The sequence below is a fragment of the Plecotus auritus genome (assembly GCF_963455305.1).
Source record: "Plecotus auritus genome assembly, chromosome: X".
Classification (NCBI taxonomy): Eukaryota; Metazoa; Chordata; class Mammalia; order Chiroptera; family Vespertilionidae; genus Plecotus; species Plecotus auritus.
Window position 1 is genome coordinate 141,274,059 of NC_137784.1, and position 20,908 is coordinate 141,294,966.

Here is a 20,908-nt window from a genome sequence, read left to right on the forward strand (position 1 = left end):
CAGTGCTTCTCCTTCTCAGATCAAACCAGTATATTCAGAGAATAAACAAAATAATGTGTGTAAAGCACTTGGTCCAGTGTCTGGAGCATAGCTAAGTACCCAGAATCTTCAAACCTATATTTTTCTTCATGTTCGTGGGATTACCAGCTCCATTCTCCAGGGCATTACAGAATGCATTTTGCTCCTCTTCCACTTATAAATCAATATTTTTGAGGACTTTTATATATAGAATAATCTGTCAAGTAAAACTTTATGGTAGATAATGGACTGATTTAGATACATTTCTCATTTAATCTTTTTTTTTTGTTTGTTAATTCTCACCCGAGGATATTTTCCCCATTGATTTTTAGAGAGAGTAGAGGGGAGAAGGAGAGACAGAGAGAAACATCGATGTGAGATGTTTGGTTGTCTCCTGCATGCACCCCGATTGGTTGTCTCCTGCATGCACCCCGACCAGGGCCAGGATGGAGCCTGCAACCAAGGTACGTGCCCTTGACAGGAATCGAACCTGAGACCCTTTAGTCTGCAGGCCGACACTCTCACCACTGAGCAAACCTCATCATTGATGTGGCTATCAGGGCTATCTCATTTAATCTTCACAAAAACTCTAGTAACTTTACAGATGAGGCTAATGAAGCTCACCCTAAGTTGATATACCAATAGGCTTGTCACTCTAAGCTTGTTAGTGACCTAAGGGTACTCTTAGACCATCTATCACTGGATGTGTTTTATATTAATATTCATGTTTAAAATTTACATATTGCATGTTTCTTAAAGTGTTAAGATTAATTTGTGAATAGTTATGCTATTTATAAATCTTGCGGTTGCTGTATAAGGACAATTACTTTCATTTGTTCTCTGATTAGTAGTCAACACAATTCAAACAGATTAAATTCACTTTAAACAATTCATATAATTTGTAAAGGTATTTAATTTCCCTTTTTAAACTAGGCTCCTAAATTTAATATATTTGAACTTCCAATCCCTTCAAATGCCTACCAAGGCATAGATAGAATCCTAACAAACAAAACCCTACCAGGTGGTCAAATGACTTTGGTACATCGAGCCCCAACCAACTGAGCCACACCAGCCAGGACTCAACATAAGTTTTTTTTTTTTTTTAAATATATTTTATTGATTTTTTACAGAGAGGAAAGGAGAGGGATAGAGAGTTAGAAACATCGATGAGAGAGAAACATCGATCAGCTGCCTCCTGCACACCTCCCACTGGGGATGTGCCCGCAACCAAGGTACATGCCCTTGACCGGAATCGAACCCAGGACCTCTCAGTCCGCAGGCTGACGCTCTATCCACTGAGCCAAACCAGTTTTGGCTCAACATAAGTTTTATCTGAAACAGTTTTAATCTCAAGATTTCCCCAGCACAGTTCAGGACTGCACAATTTTTTCCACTTGATATTTGGTTAGAAAATCCAGGTAAAGTTTAATAAAACATGAAACAAACATCAATAGGAATGACATTTTATTCTTAAAAAGATTAATGTTTAAAAATAGAGGGCATGCAGACAGCTCCGGTGGGGGAGTGCTGTGGGGTGAGGGGAGCGATCAACAGAGAACTCATGGCCATGGACAACAGTGTGGTGATTTTGGGGGTGGGGGAGGAGGGAAAGAGTTGGAAGAGGGCATACAGGGGATAAATGGTGATGGAAAAAATAACATAACATAACATAAAAATAAATAAATAATCGTTTTTCTCGTCTGTTTTGAATTTTCTTTGTATTACATGTGTGCATGTAATTAGCCACATTGGTTGTATTGGGGTAGCGGGCTCTCAGACATCTTGATTTTGGACTTCTGGCTTTCAGAACTCAGAGAATGCATTGCTGTTGCTTTAAGCCACCTAGTTTGTGGTAACTTAAGGCAGTCGCAGTAAACCAGTACAGAGATCCTCCTCATTCGTTTTTTTCTAAACGATTGCACAGTTTCCCTGTGTGGCTGTACAATGGTTTATTCAATCTGTTGCCTATTGACATGTGGGTTGTTCCCCAACTTTTGTTTGTACAAATAATGTTTGATAAATAACCTTGTGCACATGTGCTTTCAAACCTGTTCAGGTGTAATTCACATTTGATTCTTTTTTAAAGATGTGTTTCTATTGATTTTTAGAGAGAGAGGAAGGATGAGGGAGGAGGAACATCATTGATGGGCTGCCTCCTGCATGCCCCCTACTGGGGATCAAGCTCGCAACTCCAGCATATGCCCTGACTGGGAATTGAACCAAGGACCTCTTGGTTTCTGGGTCGATGCTCAACCGCTGAGCCACACCAGCCGGGCCACATTTGATTCTTAAAAGTGTGATTGCTGGGCCAAAGTGTACATGTATCGTGTTTGCATTTTTGCTAGATATTGCCAAATTCCCTCCATAGGGGCGGTAACATTTTGCACTCGCACCAGCAGTGAATAAGAGTGCTCATTTCACCACAAGCTTGCCAACAGAGTGCATTTTCAATCTTGAATTTTTGCCAATCTGATAAACTAGGAATGGTAGGTATTTCAGTGCAGTTGTAATTTGCATTTCCCTTATTATGAGTGAAGCTGAGCGTTTTTTTCATGTTTAAGATTCTTTCCTTGTCTTTTTTTTAGGAACCCTCTGATTATATATACTGAGTGGCCAGATTATTATGATCTCTGAACGCATAATAATCTGGCCACTCAGTGTATGTGTGTGTGTGTGTGTATATATATATATTCATGCACCGGGCCTCTAAAATATATATATATATATATATATATATTTTAGAGGCCCGGTGCATGAATTCGCGCATGGGTGGGGTCTGGCCAGCTTGACCAGGGGGAGGGGACATGGGTGGTTGGCTGGCCTGCCTGCTGGTCGAACTCCTAGTCAGGGGGACAATTTGCATATTAGCCTTTTATTATATAGGACTAGAGGCCCAGTGCACTAAATTCGTGCATGGGGGGGTGCCCCTCAGCCCGGCCTGCACCCTCTCCAATCTGGGACATCCCTCTCACAATCCAGGACTGCTGGCTTCTAATTGCTCGCCTGCCTGCCTACCTGATTGCCCCTAACTGCTTCTGCCTACCAGCCTGATCACTCCCTAACCGCTCCCCTGCCGGCCTGATTGATGCCTAACTGCTCCCCTGCTGGCCCACTCACCCCCAAATGCCCTCCCCTGCCAGCCTGGTCACCCGCAACTGCCCTCCTCTGCTGGCCAGTGGCCATCTTGTGATGACGTGAGGGTGGCCATCTTGTGATGATGTTGTGTGAGGGTGTGACACCACCTAGGCTTTTATTATATAGGATATACACTGTGTGGCCAGATTATTATGTGTTAAGAGATCATAATAATGTGGCCACTCAGTCTATTTTACCTACTTTTCTATTCCCCCCCCTCAATTGAAAAGAGTTTTGCAATATATAACCTGAAAATATTTTTTTCTGCTTTTTTTTTTTCTTTTGACTAGGTCTATGGCTTTTTACCATGCAAAAGTGATGTTTTTTTCACTTCAATTTTTCATATGCAAGCATTGTTGATGCTGCCTAAGGAGCCTTCCTGGGCTGTATATCCTCCCCCAGTCACTGCTTAGCAATCTGCCTCCTTTCTTCCTATGAGCCCTTCTCAATTGGAGTGAGAGACTTAGCTACACTGTAGCTCCTGTCACTCCCCTTTCCTTTTATGTCTTAGATTGATTTCCCCAGGAAGCAGAGCCTGTGGCAGAGGTCATATATGCTGTTACCTCACTGGGGGAGAGAAGTACAGAGAGTCAATACCAGGTATGTTATCAAGTGGCCACCTTTCAGTGCAATGATTTTCTGCACCTGTGGGAGTGTGCCACATAGAACCTTTTAGTTATTGTGTCTTGGGACTGCCCTGGCTGGTGAAGACAGGAGGAAGGGAGTGGGGACAGCAAAGAAAAGGGAATGAGTCAGTGGTTGAGCATCGACCTATGAACCAGAAGGTCATGGTTCGATTCCTGGTCAGGGCACATGGCCAGGTTGTGGGCTCAATCCTCAATGAAAATTACCAGGGATAGATGAAGCATCAGCAGGGTTCCCTGGTGGGGAGGGCAAAGTTTAGGGCCTCACACAGGCCCTGAAGAGAGTGACACTGAGTCAATTTGGGCTGCTATAACAAATTACCATAGACATTTATATATATATATATATATATATATATATATATACACACACACACACACATACTAGTGGCCTGGTGCACGAAATCTGTGCACATTAAAAGGGAATTAATTAAAGGAAATATCTTAATATTGCTATTCACCCTTTCTCTAAAATAGAAGTGTCAGAGATGAAAGAAAATTAGTAAAATGTATATGAAAACCTTCCTCCTGTCAGAGTCGGGGGCATGCCACGGGACCCAGAGTCAAGTCCCCGCCCACCACCCGCACATGTTTCAAAAATGCAGGAGATCCAGACCTAGCCGGCCCCACCCCCATTGGGTGAGACCCAGATCTGGCCAGCCTCACCCCCGTCAAGCCCCTCTGGGTGGGGGGCGCAGCCTCAGGTCCCCTGGCCTGGAACTGGGGCAAGAGGGGTCATGGCCTGAGATCCCCCATCAAGTCCTGCTGGGAAGGGGGCATGGCCTGAGGTCTCCTGGCCTGGTGCTGGGGTGGGGGGCGCGGCCTGAGGTCTCCCAGCTTGGTGCCAGGACATGGGGCCTGGCCTGAGGTCTCCGGGCCCAGCGCCAGGGTGGGGGGGCGGGGCCTGAGATCCCCCATCAAGCCCCATGGTGCAGGGGGCATGGCCTGAGGTCCCTTGCCCTGGCCAGGCGACATGCAGCCTCAGGTCCCTGCTGTTCGGTCGTGATGTTATGGCATCCTGGCTAATTTTCATATTCCTCTATTATATAGATACTAGAGGCCTGGTGCATAAAATTCATGCACGGGGGGGGGGGGGTCCTCTCAGCCCAGCCTGCACCTTCTCCAATCTGGGACCCCTCAAAGGATGCCTGATTGCTGGTTTAGGCATGATCCCACTCAATCGGACATCCCTCTCACAATCTGGGACCGCTGGCTCCTTAACTGCTCACCTGCCTGCCTGACTGATCACCCTTAACTGCCCCCCCTGCCAGCCTGGTCACCTCCAACTTCCCCCCTGCCGGCCTTATCACCCCTAACCACCTCTGCCTGCTGAGCTGGTCGCCCCCAATTTCCCCCCACTGCTGGCCTGGTCACCCCTAACTGCCCCCCCTGCCAGCCTGGTTGCCCTTCAATGCCCCCTCCGCTGGCCTGGTTTCCCCTCACTGCCCCCCTGCCGGCCTGGTTGCCCCATGCAGCCTGCTGTTCAGTCGTTGTGTGAGGGCGTCCCAACCAATTTGCATATTACCCTTTTATTAGTATAGATATTTTTATTGATGACAGAGAGGAAGGGAGAGGGAGAGAGAGATAGAAACATCAATGATGAGAGAGAATCATGGATCAGCTGCCTCCTGCATGGCCCCCACTGGGGATGGAGCCCACAACCCGGGCATGTGCCCTTGACTGGAATCAAACCTGGGACCTTTCAGTCTGCAGGCCGACGCTCTATCCACTGAGCCAAACTGGGTAGGGCCATAGACATTTCTTTTGCACAGTTCTTGAGGCTGGAAGACCGAGATCAGGGTGTCAGTGTGATGAGGGCCCACTTCTTGGTTGCAGACAGCCATTTTCTCACATAGGAGAGAGATGGATAGAGAGAGAGAGAGAGAGAGAGCGAGAGAGAGAGAGAGCGAGCTCTGTGGGGTTTCTTATAAGGGCACTAATCCCATGCATGAAGGCTCCACTCTCCTGACCTAATCACCTCCCTAAGGCCCTACCTCTTAATACCATCACATTGGGGACAAGAGCATCCAGTACATAGCAGATGCTGATGAAGGAAGAAAGCAACAGAAAAGGACTGAAGACAAGTGTTATCTCCATCACAGTGAGGGTCATGCCAGCCTGTCATTCTCAGAGGCAACTCCACCATCACACCCCTGCATAGCCATGGCGCTCTAGTATCAGTACATAGTGGGGAAGAACACCTACACAGAAACCATACTTAAGAATTTTATGTGAGACTTAGGTGTTTAAAAACGTGTATGTGTTGCCCTAGCTGGTTTGGCTCAGTGGATAGAGCATTGGACTGTGGACTGAAGGGTCCAGGGTTTGATTCTGGTCAAGGGCACATGCCCGGGTTGTGGGCTCAATCCCCAGTGGGGGGCAGGCAGGAGGCAGCCAATCAATGGTTCTCTCTCATCATTGATGTTTCTGTCTCTCTCCCTTCCTCTCTGAAATCAATAAAAAATATTTTTTAAAAATATGTATGTGTTGGGGAGGGAGTGCAATATCTAACAAAAATGCAAATGTATTTACAGATTGACCCAGCAACCCCACTTCTAAGAATCAAATGTGAACTGCACCTGAATAGATTTGAAAGAACATATGCACAAGGTTATTCACTGAACATTATTTGAACAAACAAAAGTTTGGGAGCAACCTGCATGTTCATCAATAGGGAACAGATTGAATAAACAAACCACTTTGCAGCCACTCAGGGGATATGATCAGCAGCAGATATCCCAGAGACATAGAGCTGCATATTCTTGAGCAAATTCTTTTGGAAACATTAAATTACTCTAAATTACACAAACAAGCAGGCATCATGTTTGACGCTTTAGAAATTTTAACCATTTTCAGGACATGAATGACAGAAAAAGTGCACTAATGGGAGACCCCCTCTTACCAATCTCTGCCTCCACCCCATGGCCTTCTGGGCTTTTAATGAGGCCAGAGGAACCTTAGCCTTCACAGCGAAAAGGCTTAAGACAGGGGCTTAATATGGAAGATTTTTTTTTCAGAGACTTTGCTGTGGGAGTATCATAATCTGATACACTGAGGGAGGAAAGTGATGGCTTATACTCTAATGTTCAGAAACCCAGGACCATGAGAACTGAAAACAAGCAAAAATTGAAGAAATTAAAGAATTTATGATCTTCAAAAGTAAATAATTCTGGTATATATTCCAGACCTCCAGCTATTTCAAGATTTGAGAGCATAATATGTACATTCCCAAGAAGACCTTGAAATATTTTCAAAACAGCAGATGCATAATTTCTTTTTAAAGGGTAAAGAATAAATGTTTTGAAATGGGGGGACTACAGAAGGAATCAGAGAAATCTAGTTTGAAAAATCCTCAAGGGGATTTGCTTGTAGGTTTAAAAAAGTGACTTCTTGTGTTGTATGAAAAACTAGAGGCCCGGCGCATGGATTCCTGCACCGGTGGGGTCCCTCAGCCTGGCCTGCACCCTCTCGCAATCTGGGACCCCTCGGGGGATGTAGGACTGCCGGTTTTGGCCTGATCCCTGGCCTGCGAGGATAAGGCCAAAATGGGCAGTCTGACATACCCTGAGGGATGTAGTAGTGCATGAAGGAGCCCAAGCTTAGGCCAGGTGCTGAACCACTCCCACTCATCCCAGCCCTGCTGTGCCTGCCACTGCCGCCACTTGGTAGCGCTGCTGCAGAGGCGGGAGAGGCTTGTGCCACCGCAGCTGCACTTGCCAGCCGTGAGCCCAGCATCTGGTGCCCTGTTGGTCAGTTGAGCAGCGCTTCCCTTGTGGGAGCGAACTGACCACCAGGGGGCAGCTTCTGCATTGAGCGTCTGCCCCCCGGTGGTCAGTGTGTGTCATAACTACCGGTCGAGTGGTCGAGCAGTCAAATGGTCGACTGGTTGCTTAGGGTTTTATATATATAGATGCCTTTTTTTTAAAAAAAAATATATTTTATTGGTTTTTTACAGAGAGGAAGGAAGAGGGATAGATAGTCAGAAACATCGATGAGAGAGAAACATCGATCAGCTGCCTCCTGCACACCTCCCACTGGGGGTGTGCCCGCAACCAAGTTACATGCCCTTGACCGGAATCGAACCCGGGACCCCTCAGTCCGCAGGCTGACGCTCTATCCACTGAGCCAAACCGGTTTTGGCTATATAGATGCTTTTTATTATTTTGTATTTAAATGGAGCCTTTACCTTGGGAAAATTACTATATACATTTATAAGTAGTATAAAAGATAAAGCAAGTTGTTAAATCAAAGGGCAGTAAACACTTCTCAGTTCTCTCTTTTTGACTGCATGGAAGGGAAATAATTATGTTTTGGGGACCGACTATTAAACTAGTGCAGAGGAGAGTTTGATTAGACTTACAGAGTGGTTATTATGCTCACAATATTCAGGTATAATATTCTCAAGCACCATATTATACAGTGCCAGCTGCATAATAAGTTTCTGCTTCATTTTGTTGTGCTTTGTTTTATACCCTAAACTTGATGTTGGAAATAAATAGATATTTGGAAAGACTTCAGTTCTTGCTTTGCTTTTATAGTGTACTTGGACGAGCAATTAAGGCTTCTTGGGAGATGCCTTTTGTTGAACTCTTTTTTTTTTTTAAATAAATCTTTATTCAGATTATTAGAATTATTTCTCCTTTTTCCCCCCATAGCTCCCCTCCACCCCTTTCCCACCCCACCTTCTGCCCTTACCTCCCCCCCACTGTCCTCATCCATAGGTGTATGATTTTTGTCCATTCTCTTCATGAACCCCCCATACCCTTTCCCCCTGAGAATTATCAGTCCACTCCCTTTCTATGCCCCTGATTCTATTATATTCACCAGATTATTCTGCTCCTCAGGTTTTTAATTCACTTGATTTTTAGGTTCGCTTGTTGATAGATATGTATTTGTTGTTCATCATTTTTCTCTTTACTTTTTTCTTCTTCCTCTTCTTTAAGAATACCTTTCAGCATTTCATATAATACTGGTTTGGTGGTGATGAACTCCTTCAGCTTTTTCTTATCTGTGAAGCTCTTTATCTGCCCTTCAATTCTGAATGATAGCTTTGCTGGGTAGAGTAATCTTGGTTGTAGGCTCTTGCTATTCATCACATTGAAAATTTCTTGCCACTCCCGTCTGGCCTGCATAGTTTCTGTTGAGAAGTCAGCTGACAGTCGTATGGGTGCTCCCTTGTAGGTAATTAACTGTTTTTCTCTTGCTGCTTTTAATATTCTCTCTTTGTCTTTTGCTCTTGGCATTTTAATTATGATGTGTCTTGGTGTGGTCCTCTTTGGATTCCTTTTGTTTGGGGTTCTGTGGGCTTCCTGGACTTGTAAGTCTATTTCTTTCACCAGGTGGGGGAAGTTTTCGGTCATTATTTCTTCAAATAGGTTTTCAGTATCTTGCTCTCTCTCTTCTTCTGGCACCCCCATAATTCTGATGTTGGTACGCTTGAAGTTGTCCCAGAGTCTTCTTACATTATCTTCAACTTTTTGGATTTTTTTTTTTGCTTTTTGCTTTTTCAGTTGAGTGTTTTTTGCTTCTTTGTATTTCAATTCTTTGACTTGATTCTTGTGTTCCTCTATTCTGTTTCTGGGTCTCTGTATAATATTTTTTATTTCAGTCAGTGTATGTTTAATTTCTAGTTGGTCCTTTTTCATATCTTCGAGGGTCTCGTTATATTTATCGGCCTTTTCTAGGATATTCTTAAAAAGTCTTATAACGGTGGTTTTGAATTCTATATCCAGTCGTTTGTTTTCCTCCATTTCTTTCATTTGTGATCTGATTCTTTGACCCCGCATTTTCACTGATTCCCTGAGTTGGTAAGGTAGATATTTGTGCTAGGTTTCCAATATGGCCCAGTGGGTCTGTCTCCCCAGTTAACCTGAGGTGGACACTCTTGGTGCACCCCTTTGTGGACTGTGTGTACAGCCTTGTTGTAATTAAGTCTTGATTGTTGTTGGTATCACTGGGAAGAATTGACCTCCAGGCCAGTTGGCTGTAAGGATCAGCTGTGTCTGTGCTGGGAGAAGTTTGGTGCTGGAGACAGCCTTATAGGATTAGACTTGCCAAATTGCAATAGCCTCTGTGCTCAGCTTGGATGGGGTGGAGCCTCAGTCTTGGCTTCCTGTCAGCCCCGCCCCTGTGCGCACGTGCGCTTTCAGTCCTCCGCCTTCCCCAGCTCGAGTCTCCGCCTGAGAGTCCAGACTCCCCCCACAAGAGCGTGGGTCCCCAGGGGCTCGCCTGGAACCGGGGTTCACTGCAGTCAGAACTGGGGCACAGTGCCGTCAGGAGCCTCTGACTCCCCTCCACCAGGGAAAGCCCGCGGCAACCTCCGCAGCCCTTGTGCGCACCGGCGCGGGCGCGCTTTCAGTCCTCCGCCTTCCCCGGCTCCCGAGTCTCCGCCCGAGAGTCCAGACTCCCCCCACAAGAGCGTGGGTCCCCAGGGGCTCACCTGGAACTGGGGTTCACTGCAGTCAGAACTGGGGCTCAGTGCAGTCAGAATCCTCTGACTCCCCTCCACTAGGGAAAGCCTGTGGCAACCCCCCGCAGCCTTTGTGCGCACTGGCCTGCGTGCGCCTTCAGACTTCTGCCTTTCCCAGCTCGAGTCTCCGCCCGAGAGTCCAGACTCCCCCCGTAAGAGTGTGGGTTCCCAGGGGTTCGCCCGGAACTGGGGTTCAGTGCAGTCAGAACTGGGGTTCAGTGCGGTCGGAGGCTTCCTTTCCCCTTCCGCCAGAGGAAGTCAGCCAGGCTCTCAGCCGCCCTTCCTCTCTGCGCGCACAAAGCCCCTTTGCCATACCTCCAATTCTCTGTGAGCTTTTCTCCTTCCTTCTAGTTGTAGAATTTTCACTCAGCCTGCTTTCCTGTGGTTCTGGATGGTGTCCGTTCTGTCTTTTAGTTGTAGTTTTGAAATTGTTGTGCGAGGCAGCAGTTTAGGTGTTTACCTATGCCGCCATCTTGGTTTCTTCGCCTTTTGTTGAACTCTTAAGAGGATAAAAGAAATACATTCCCACGCATGGCTATGCTAGTGTATGGCCTCCCTAATGACAGCACAAACATGACGCCTACTCATCTTCCACCAATTTTAGCATAACACCTGAAGAAATGATACATGGGTGACTCCTGCCTCAGTGGGCCTTTTGTGTTTGGCTAGGACCTCTCTTAAGACTCAGCCTGTAGCCTGTGCTACAGGTCATTTGTGCAATTATTTTACCCCTGACCAGAGTAGAAAGTCTGTGAGGGCGGAGGTGTTCCATATTAGAATATCCTATTCAATGTGAATTTCAGGTAAATACTTTTTTAAGTCTAAATATGTCTCAAATGTTGCATTGGACACACTTACATTAAAAAAATTATTCATTGTTTTATCTGAAGTTCAAATTGAACTGGATGGCCTGTAGGATTTATTTGTTAAACCTGGCAACTCCAGGCATAATTCATCTCTGGCCTTCTGGGGCCATTGTCTGTGAAGGGGTATGGTTCTTGCCTTACTTGAGCTCTAATCCAGAACAATAATGTAAGGCCAGAGCCATGTGGGTCAGCTTTAATGAACTCAACTCTTCAGGACTGAGGACTAGGCCCACAAGCCCTGAGAATAGGCAGGCACTCTGAAATCTGAGGACCCGGCCAAGGTTAGTACTTGGTCTCAGAAATTCTGATGATAATAATACTGGTGTCTGTCATAATAAGCCTGGTTACTCATCCTGTCCTTTTTGATTTTTTTAAATATGTTTTTATTGATTTCAGAGAGGGAAGGAGAGGGAGAGAGAGAAACATCAATGATGTGAGAATCATTGACTGGCTGCCTCCTGCACGCCCCCTACTGGGGATCAAGCCCGCAATCAGGCCATGTACCCTGACTGGGAATTGAACAGTGACCTCCTGGTTCATAGGTCAACACTCAACCACTGAGCCACACTGGCAGGGCAGTAGCATTGTTTGAAACAAACAAGTTACGGGCAAGATTCTTGCCAAGAGAATTAACGTACGTATTGAGCATATAAGCACTCTAAGAGCTGAGATAGCTTCCCAAAACATGTGAAAGAAAATGAACAGTAAAAGAAGGAAGCCAAAGCGAAAGCTACTGGGCTCAGCTGAAGCGCCAGCCTGCTCTGCCCGGAGAAGCTCACTTTGTGAGACCCAATGGGAAGGGGCCTGATGTAGGGAGCGGTTATAGGGTTAAGCCTGGGACTGACCTGCTGGCAAAGTCGCAAACAAGTCCCAGCTGGAAGCCTTCCCTGTGAACCCATGGCATGGTGAGTGTAAAAAAAAACAAACACAAAAGACCTCTGTGCTGTTAAAAATGTTTCTCTCAACGGAGTCGACGTGGAGTGGCCCCTCCCCCCAAAAATATGTCAAGAAAATTTTGTGTCCTTAAAAACAAACGGGTTGACTACTTTAAATACCTTGTATACGTGGAATCATACAGTATTTGTCCTTTTGTGACTGGCTTATTTCACTTAGTACTATGTCCTCAAGGTTCATCCATGGTCTAGCATGTGACAGGATTTCCTTCTTTTTTAAGGCTGAATAATATTCTATCATACACACACACACACACACACACACACACACACTGAGTGGCCAGATTATTATGATCTCTGAATGCATGATAACATAATAATCTGGCCACTCAGTGTGTGTGTGTGTGTGTGTGTGTGTGTGTGTGTGTGTGTGTATATATATATATATATATATATATATGTATATGTATATATGTGTGTGTGTGTGTGTGTGTGTGTGTATTAGAGGCCTGGTGCATGAATTTGTGTATGGGTGGGGTCCAGCCAGCCTGGCCAGGGGGAGGGGACATGGGCAGTTGGCTGGACTGCCTGCTGGTCAAACTCCTGGTCAAGAGACAATTTGCATATTAGCCTTTTATTATATAGGATATACACTGAGTGGCCAGATTATTATGCGTTCAGAGGTCATAATAATCTGGCCACTCAGTATACACACACACACACACACACACACACACACACACACACACATACACATATATATACTAGAGGCCCAGTGCACGAAATTAGTAGGATCGGGCCTAAACAGGCAGTCGGACATCCCTCTCACAATCCAGGACTGCTGGCTCCCAACTGCTCGCCTGCCTGCCTTCCTGATTGCCCCTAACCGCTTCTGCCTGCCAGCCTGATCACCCCCTAACCACTCCCCTGCCAGCCTGATTGATGCCTAAGTGCTCCCCTGCCAGCCCAATTGCTCCTAACTGTCCTCCCCTGCCAGCCTGGTCACCCCTAACTGCCCTCCCCTGCCAGCCTGGTCACCCCTAACTGCCCTCCCCTGCCAGCCTGGTCACCCCCAACTGCCCTCCCCTGCTGACCTGGTCACCCCTAACTGCCCTCCCCTGCCAGCCTCATTGCCCCTAACTGCTTTCCCCTGCTGGTCTGCTCTCCCCCCCCCCACAACTGCCCTCCCCTGCAGGCCTGGGTTTCCCCAAACTGCCCTCCCCTGCAGACCTGGTCACCCCTAACAGCCCTGTCCTGCAGGCCTGGTAACCCCAACTACCCTCCCCTGCAGGCCTGGGTCCCCCACAACTGCCCTTCCCTGCAGGCTTGATTGCCCCCAACTGCCCTCCCTTGCAGGTCTGACCCCTCCCAACTGCCCTCCCCTGCTGGCCATCTTGTGGTGGCCATCTTGTGTCCACATGGGGGCAGGATCTTTGACCACATGGGGGCAGCCAACTTGTGTGTTGGAGTGATGGTCAATCTGCATATTACTCTTTTATTAGGTAGGATAGAGGCCTGGTGCATGGGTGGGGGCCGGCTGGTTTGCCCTGAAGGGTGTCCCGGATCAGAGTGGGGGTTCCCTTGGGGCATGAGGTGGAGTGGGTGAGGGGCCTGTGGTGGTTTGCAGGCCAGCCACGCCCCCAGGTAACCCAAGCATAGGCTCGAAGCAGGTATCTGGAATTTATTTATCTTCTATAATTAAAACTTTGTAGCCTTGAGCGGAGGCCAGGGCAGGCCAGGGCGGGGGAAGCTTGGCTTCCTCCATCACCAGGGGCAACCCAAGCCTCCTACTTGCTCCAGCTCCGTGGCCACAGCCATCTTGGTTGGGTTAATTTGCATACTCACTCCTGATTGGCTGGTGGGTGTGGCTTGTGGGTGTAGCAAAGGTACAGTCAATTTGCATGTTTCTCTTTATTAGATAGTATATGCATATATATATATATATATATATATATATATATATATATACGCATACACACACACACACAAATATATACCTCACAGTTTGTTTATCTATCCATGGACACTTGGGTTGCTTCACCTCTTGGCTTTTGTGAACAATGCTGCTATGAGCGTGAGTGTGCAAATATCTTTTTGAGACCCTGCTCTCCATTCTATTGGATATATACCAGAAGTGGGACTGCTAGATCATATGGTACTTCTATTTTTATTATTATTTTTAATATATTTTTATTATTGATAGTATTACAGATTTCTCCCATTTCCCCCCTTTACCCCCCTCCTCCCAGCCCATACCTCCCCTCCCTAAGTCTTCACTATCCTATTGCCTGTGTCCATGGGCTATGCATATAAGTATATAAATTCTTTGGTTTCTCTCCTCTCATCCCCCCAACCCCAATTAGTTCTATTTTTTAAATTTTAAAGGAACCTCCATACTGTTTTTCATAGCATATGCACTATTTTATATTCCTAGCAACAGTGTACAAGGATTTCAGTTTCTCCACACCCTCATCAACACTTGTTATTTTCTGTTTTGTTGCTTGTTTGTTTGTTTGACAGTGGCCATCGTAATGGGTGTGAAGTGATATCTCATTGTAGTTTCAATTTAAGAGGGCCAGCTTTTCAGAAAGTACCATGTCAACAAATGTTGATAATGCACATGGAACACTTGGAATTATGCCTGGGAAACAGCACATGTTCGATGAATGGTGGTTATCAATAAAGTCATTGTCCTGGCCCAGGCACTGTACCTAAGGCTTAGGACTCAAACAGGAAGATCTGTGGCCCTTGTTCTGGAATCCAGGATGGATGTACATGGAGAGTATACTGGGTCTCTAAAAGCAAAAAGAGAAATCTCAACTTCTTAAAGATGAAGAGAAAGTAATTCCATTAAAAACAAAAATGATTAAATTCAAAACCAATATACTAAAGAGTGACATGTGAGCTGTTATTAAGCCAATCCAAGAAAAAAAAAAGATGTCTTTTAATATACATGCCTGCAAATTAAAACAGCAAAATTAAATTTTGACAGGCAAGATTCATCTTGAAAGTAATGTATATGGCAGAGTGGAGGTTATAATGCCTGCAGCCAAAATAACAGCAAATGTATTCATTCTGTTTAGGCTTAAATTGCTACTGTGAATGTACCAGGTGCCTGGGAGAGAGGGAGTCTCTTGAACTGTGAATTCCTTGCCAACCCTTAGAGGCCCCACTTTGCAGATGGGGTAACTGAGCCCGTAGGGTCTGTCCACCCAGCCAGACCCTTGCTTTCCAGTCAGCCTGAAGCCTGCTCTCCCCTGGGCCCCACTGTCCAGGTAGATGAGGGACCAGTTGTCCAGGGGGAGCCAGGTGAAAACGGTGAGGATGGTATTCTGGAAGGACTTGGGGTCAGATTAGTGGAACAGTGTGCCTGGGCACCAGAGAAGAGGATAGGCTCACAGAGGCCTGTTTCCAGGGTCTATGCTAGGGTTCCGGTCACTTCCGGGGGACTAGTTAGGAAGCTGTGGGCAGATGTGAGGGAGGCTGAATAGCGGGGTTGGGGATCTGTGCCAGGAGCCAGAGCTAACACTGAAAGCAGGAGATCCCTTATTTGTTAGTGACTTGGGACAGTCCCAACCTCTTTCTGGAGAATGAAGAGATTGATCCTAGCGGATGGCAGGAGACTTATCAGAAACTGACCAAAGTCTGCAGACTCCTTCTCTCCCGTCCCATCAATAGGTCACAGCACATTTAGGAGCCCAGGCCTGTGTCCCTCTTCCTTTGGAGTCCCCATGCAAGGACGAGCAGCGGTGGCTGGCTGCCTCGCAGGGCCTGCCAGCTCTGGAACACCTTGAAGATCTGGAAGACACGTTGATTGAAGGAGTGGGCATTGAACTGCATGAGCATGAAGGCCAGCACAGCCATGACCGTGATGGTCGCAGGCATCCTCAAACTACGGCCCGCGGGCCACATGCGGCCCGCCGAGGACATTTATCCGGCCCGCTGGTGCCGCTGCTGTCCTGCTTAGCAGCCGACTCGTCCCGGGCCCGCAGTGCGCATAGGAATTTGTTCATAGTTTTTTTTTTAAACTATAGTCCGGCCCTCCAACGGTCTGAGGGACAGTGAACTGGCCCCGTTTAAAAAGTTTGAGGACCCCTGGCTCTAAAGGCATAGCGGTGCCTGAGAGTAACAGGCTCCTGCCCAGGCCCCTAGCCCACAAACACAGCCTTCCCAATGTCAACCCCCGCCCCTGTCCCTTTTTGTCCTCAGCCCTCCCAGGCAGTTTAGTGGACCCTACTACACATGCACACACAGGCCCCAATCTCACCTACTCAGATTGTTCCCGGAGTCAGAAAAGTACTGGAGAACCAGAGCAATGATCTTGAGCACATCTTCCACCACGTAGATGCCAAAGTAAATGGAGTCCAAGGCCATGAAGAATCACTCTGCAGCCCTAGCGGGGTTGACTCAGTGGATAGTACATCCGGCCTGTGGACTGAAGGGTCCTGGTTTCGATTCTGGTCAAGGGCACATGCCTGGGTTGCAGGCTCCCTGCCCCAGGGCCACGTGTGGGAAGCAACCAATCAATGTTGTCTCTCTCACATGATGTTTCTCTCTCTCTCTCTCTCTCCCTCTCCTTTCCACTCTCTCTAAAAACCAATGAAAAAATATCCTCGAGTAAAGATTTAAAGAAAGAAAGAAAGAAAGAAAGAAAGAAAAAGAACCACTCTGCAGGAACAACAGGGGCTCGTTCAGGGCCATCCCCAGCAACTTTGGGCCTTCTCTTCCCTTCTGGAACCACTAGGCTCTCCCTAAATGGCTCTTATGTCTTCACTGCTCTGTGGCTCAGTTTATTTGTCTGTAAAATGGTGATAATAGTCTGCCTGATAAAGTTTTCATGAGCTTTAAATGTATTTAACATAATAAAGTGTTTAGAATAAAAATAAGTAAATAAATAAATAAATTGTTATCATTAAGGTTAATAATTACCTGGTTCTAAGTAAAATATCTTTATTTGGAAAAACACCATCTATATATATAAAAGGCTAAGTGACTGACCATCCATCCATCCGACTGTCTGACTGACCGACTGGCCGGTACATATGACATGCACTGGCAATTTAAAAATGAACATTGACTCGCACATGCATGATACATATAAAGCTCTCACTGGCACCAATCGCATGCGTGTGTTTCAATCAAATTCTCCCATCGAATTTCTTAATAGTATTACTCCTTCAGGAATACCATGTCATAAATTAAAATTGAAAGTAGGTGCAATCATCATGCTGCTGAGAAATCTTAATAGTAAATGGAGTCTTTGTAATGTTACTAGATTTGTTATCAAAAGATTGCAACCTAACATAATTGAAGCTGAAGTATTAACAGGATCTGCGGAAGGAGAGGTTGTTCTGATTCCAAGAATTGATTTGTCCCCATCTGACACTGGCCTCCCATTTAAATTAATTTGAAGACAGTTTCCCGTGATGCCAGCATTTGCGATGACTATTAATAAATCACAAGGACAAACTAGACAGAGCAGGAATATTCCTACCTGAACTCATTTTCAGACATGTTGCTTTCTCTTGAGTTTGAAGAGCGTGTGACGTTAAAGTTAAAGTTGTAAGTACTTCATCACAAGGGAAATTAGTCAAGCACTCTGAAAGTGTTTTCACTCTTAATGTGGTGTACAGGGAGATATTAGAATAAGTTTAATCAATTTATCAGTCATTGTTTTTATCAATGTTTTTATATCATGTTTTTGTTGTTGTTATATCATGTTGTTATTGTTTATTTATTAATCAATTTATATATTATTTTCATGTACATTTTACTAATTTTCTTTCATCTCTGACACTTCTATTATAGAGAAAGGGCTAATAGTGATATTAAAATATTTCTTCTAATTAATTCCCTTTTAATGTGCATGAATCCGTGCACCAGGCCACTAGTATAAGATAATAGCAAGTGGCAAAACAGTATGTACTATAAGATCATATTTTTAAAGCTAATAATAAATATGCAAATAGTTCATTTGCTACATTCAACATGTCAGTTACTTTTGCAATTTTTAAATGTTAAGCAGGTATTACTTTTTAAATTAGAAAACAACAGTAAAGATACTAAAAATAGCAAAATAAATTCCCAGAAATGAAACAGACTGTTTTTATGCAAAACACTTATGGAAATTTTTTTCACAAATTACAAAAAGACAAATCTCTAGCATGACTGGTGAAGAAAAAATAAGTGAAAGAAAATTCATAATAAAAAGTAAGTATTATTAAGTTACTGTAGAAATTTAAAAATAAGAAGATAATACTGGGGTCCAGAAATTGTTAAGGTGGTTACATTGAGACACAGGTTATGCTTCTATCACAGTAATTTACTGCAGTGGTGACAATGAGACCTGTAACATTAAAAAAAATGAAGATAATACTGTTAATAAAACTTGTGCCAATAAATTAAAGAAATATAAAATTGATCATCTAAATATATACATATATATCCAAAGTTGATTCAAGAAAAAATAGAAAACTTGAGCAGACTACTAACAATAAATAGTAATTCAATTGTTAATAAAATATATCTTCCCCCACCCAAGTCCCAGGTTAAGGTAGTTTTACAGGTGACTTTGATGAAATTCCCAAAGTTAATTTTATGCAAGCTGTATGAGAAAATAGAGTTACCTAATTTTTTAATGAAGTATAAGAAAAATTATAGGTTAATCTTCCGTAAATGTGGATTCAAAGATCCTAAAGAAAGTAATAGCAATTTAACTGTATTACGATATTACAGAAAGTCTTATCAACAGTGTTCAGCACATTACCAGTGATTTAGAAGAAGTATATGTTCATGTTAGTGGACAGAAAAGGCGTGTGATAAAATTCAGCACCGATGCAGGATTGACACTTACAACAAACAGGGAATATAAGGGAATGGCCTTAACTTGAATAAATCTAGAGCTAACTACTTATTTCATGGTAAAATTTCAGAAGCATTAACTTTTTCAAAATATCTTTTTTATTTATTTCAGAGAGGAAGGGAGAGGGAGAGAGAGGGAGAAACATCAGTGATGAGAGAGAGTCACTGATTGGCTGCCTCCTGCACACCCCCTACTGGGGATTGATATGCAACCCAGGCATGTGCCCTGAGCAGAATCAAACCTGAACCCTTCAGTCCGCAGACCAACGTTCTATCCACTGAGCCAAACCGGCTAGGGCCAGAAGCATTAACTTTTTTAAAAAAATTTATTTTATTGTTTAAAGTATTACAAATAGTAGTACATATGTCTCCTTTTTTTTCCCCATTGACCTTCCCCCAGCCTCCTCTACCCCACCCCCGCACATGCCCTCACCCACCCCCCCAGTGTCTTGTGTCCATTGGTTATGCTTATAAGAGGCATTAACTTTTAAAAGTAGACGAATATGCCCATTATAACTATATCTATTCCAAATTGTATTAGTGAAAGGGAAAGTAATTAGGAAGCATAGATTGGCAAGGGAGATATGGTGCTGTTCTTTGTAGACAACATGATTTGTCTGGATAGAAAATCTAAGAAAAATCTAAGAATTGGTAAGGAAGTTTAGCAGGATTGCTGAGCACAAGCTCAATATATGAAACAACAGTAATATTCCTAAATTCAATAATCAATTATAAAATGTAATTTGTATAAATATAGCATTTATAATACCAAAAACTCATAAGAAAAAATATTAAATGTTATTAAAAGACAAAAAGAAAACCCATGTTAAATCTCTACTTATGATATTAAAAATTATATAACTCCATTTATAAAAATACCAGGTCTGCTAAAAATATCATCCTTAATCTATTATAACATTTTTTAAAGCATCTTTAAGATTAAGATGTGTCTTATGTCAGGCCGATGTGGCTCAGTGGTTGAGTATCAACCTATGAACCAGGAGGTCACAGTTCGATTCCAGGTCAGGGCATATGCCCGGGTTGCAGGCTTGATCCCCAGCGGGAGCATGCAGGAGCCAGCCGGTCAATGTTTCTTTCTCATCATTGATGTTTCTATTTCTCCTTGTCCTTTCCTCTCTGAAATCAATTAAAAAATACGTATTTTTAAAAGATACATCTTACTTCTTGCCCTCCAGTATAGACTGTCGTGTAGCTGTCATTGCCTGAGCATGGGTAAACTTTTGGTCATAACTCTTCACATTCATGATACTTCATTTGAGTTATGTGCATTTTTGGACTACGTGTTGAGTTTCATGGCTGTTTAAAATGTCTTAAAATGGCAATGTTATGATATAGCATGAAAATGAAAATTTATTGTGTGTGCCGAAAGCACAGAAACAGAACAGGGGGCATAAATTTGGTAACCAGGAAACAAATCTCTTTTATTGGAACAATGACTGAAATTGCATATTTTCTTGCAAAGAGCAGTAAAGAACCCAAGAAAAGAAGATACTGACAAGTAGGTCAGACTTAATTATGTTTTGGTACCATGGCTAGGAAGAACATTTCGGAGACAGCAGTCGATGGATGGACTATTATAGTAAACGCTGCATTATCAATGTCCCTGATGGCACAGAGGTTATTATGGGGAGAAACACAGATATTAAAGTGTTACAGTAATTCAGAAAAGTCAGACTCTGAATGTCAAAGGTTTTAGGGATATCTCAACCAATTTATTTCACTTATATTTTCCTTTTTATAGACACACAAGAAAAAAACACATGATAAAAGTATATATCTAAATAAGTCTAAAGGAGCTTTTTCAAAAAGTATAAAATAAAAAGTCTAAGTAATAGAAAGCATTATGTCATAGTTTAATGGACAGTAATTTTTCTTTCTTAGCGGCACATAAAATAATGATATGTCTTACAATTTACAACATCATAGTATAGAAATCTACAAGTGTGATATAATCCTAAAAAGCAAACAAACATGAATTTTCTTGGAACTTGATAACCCAAT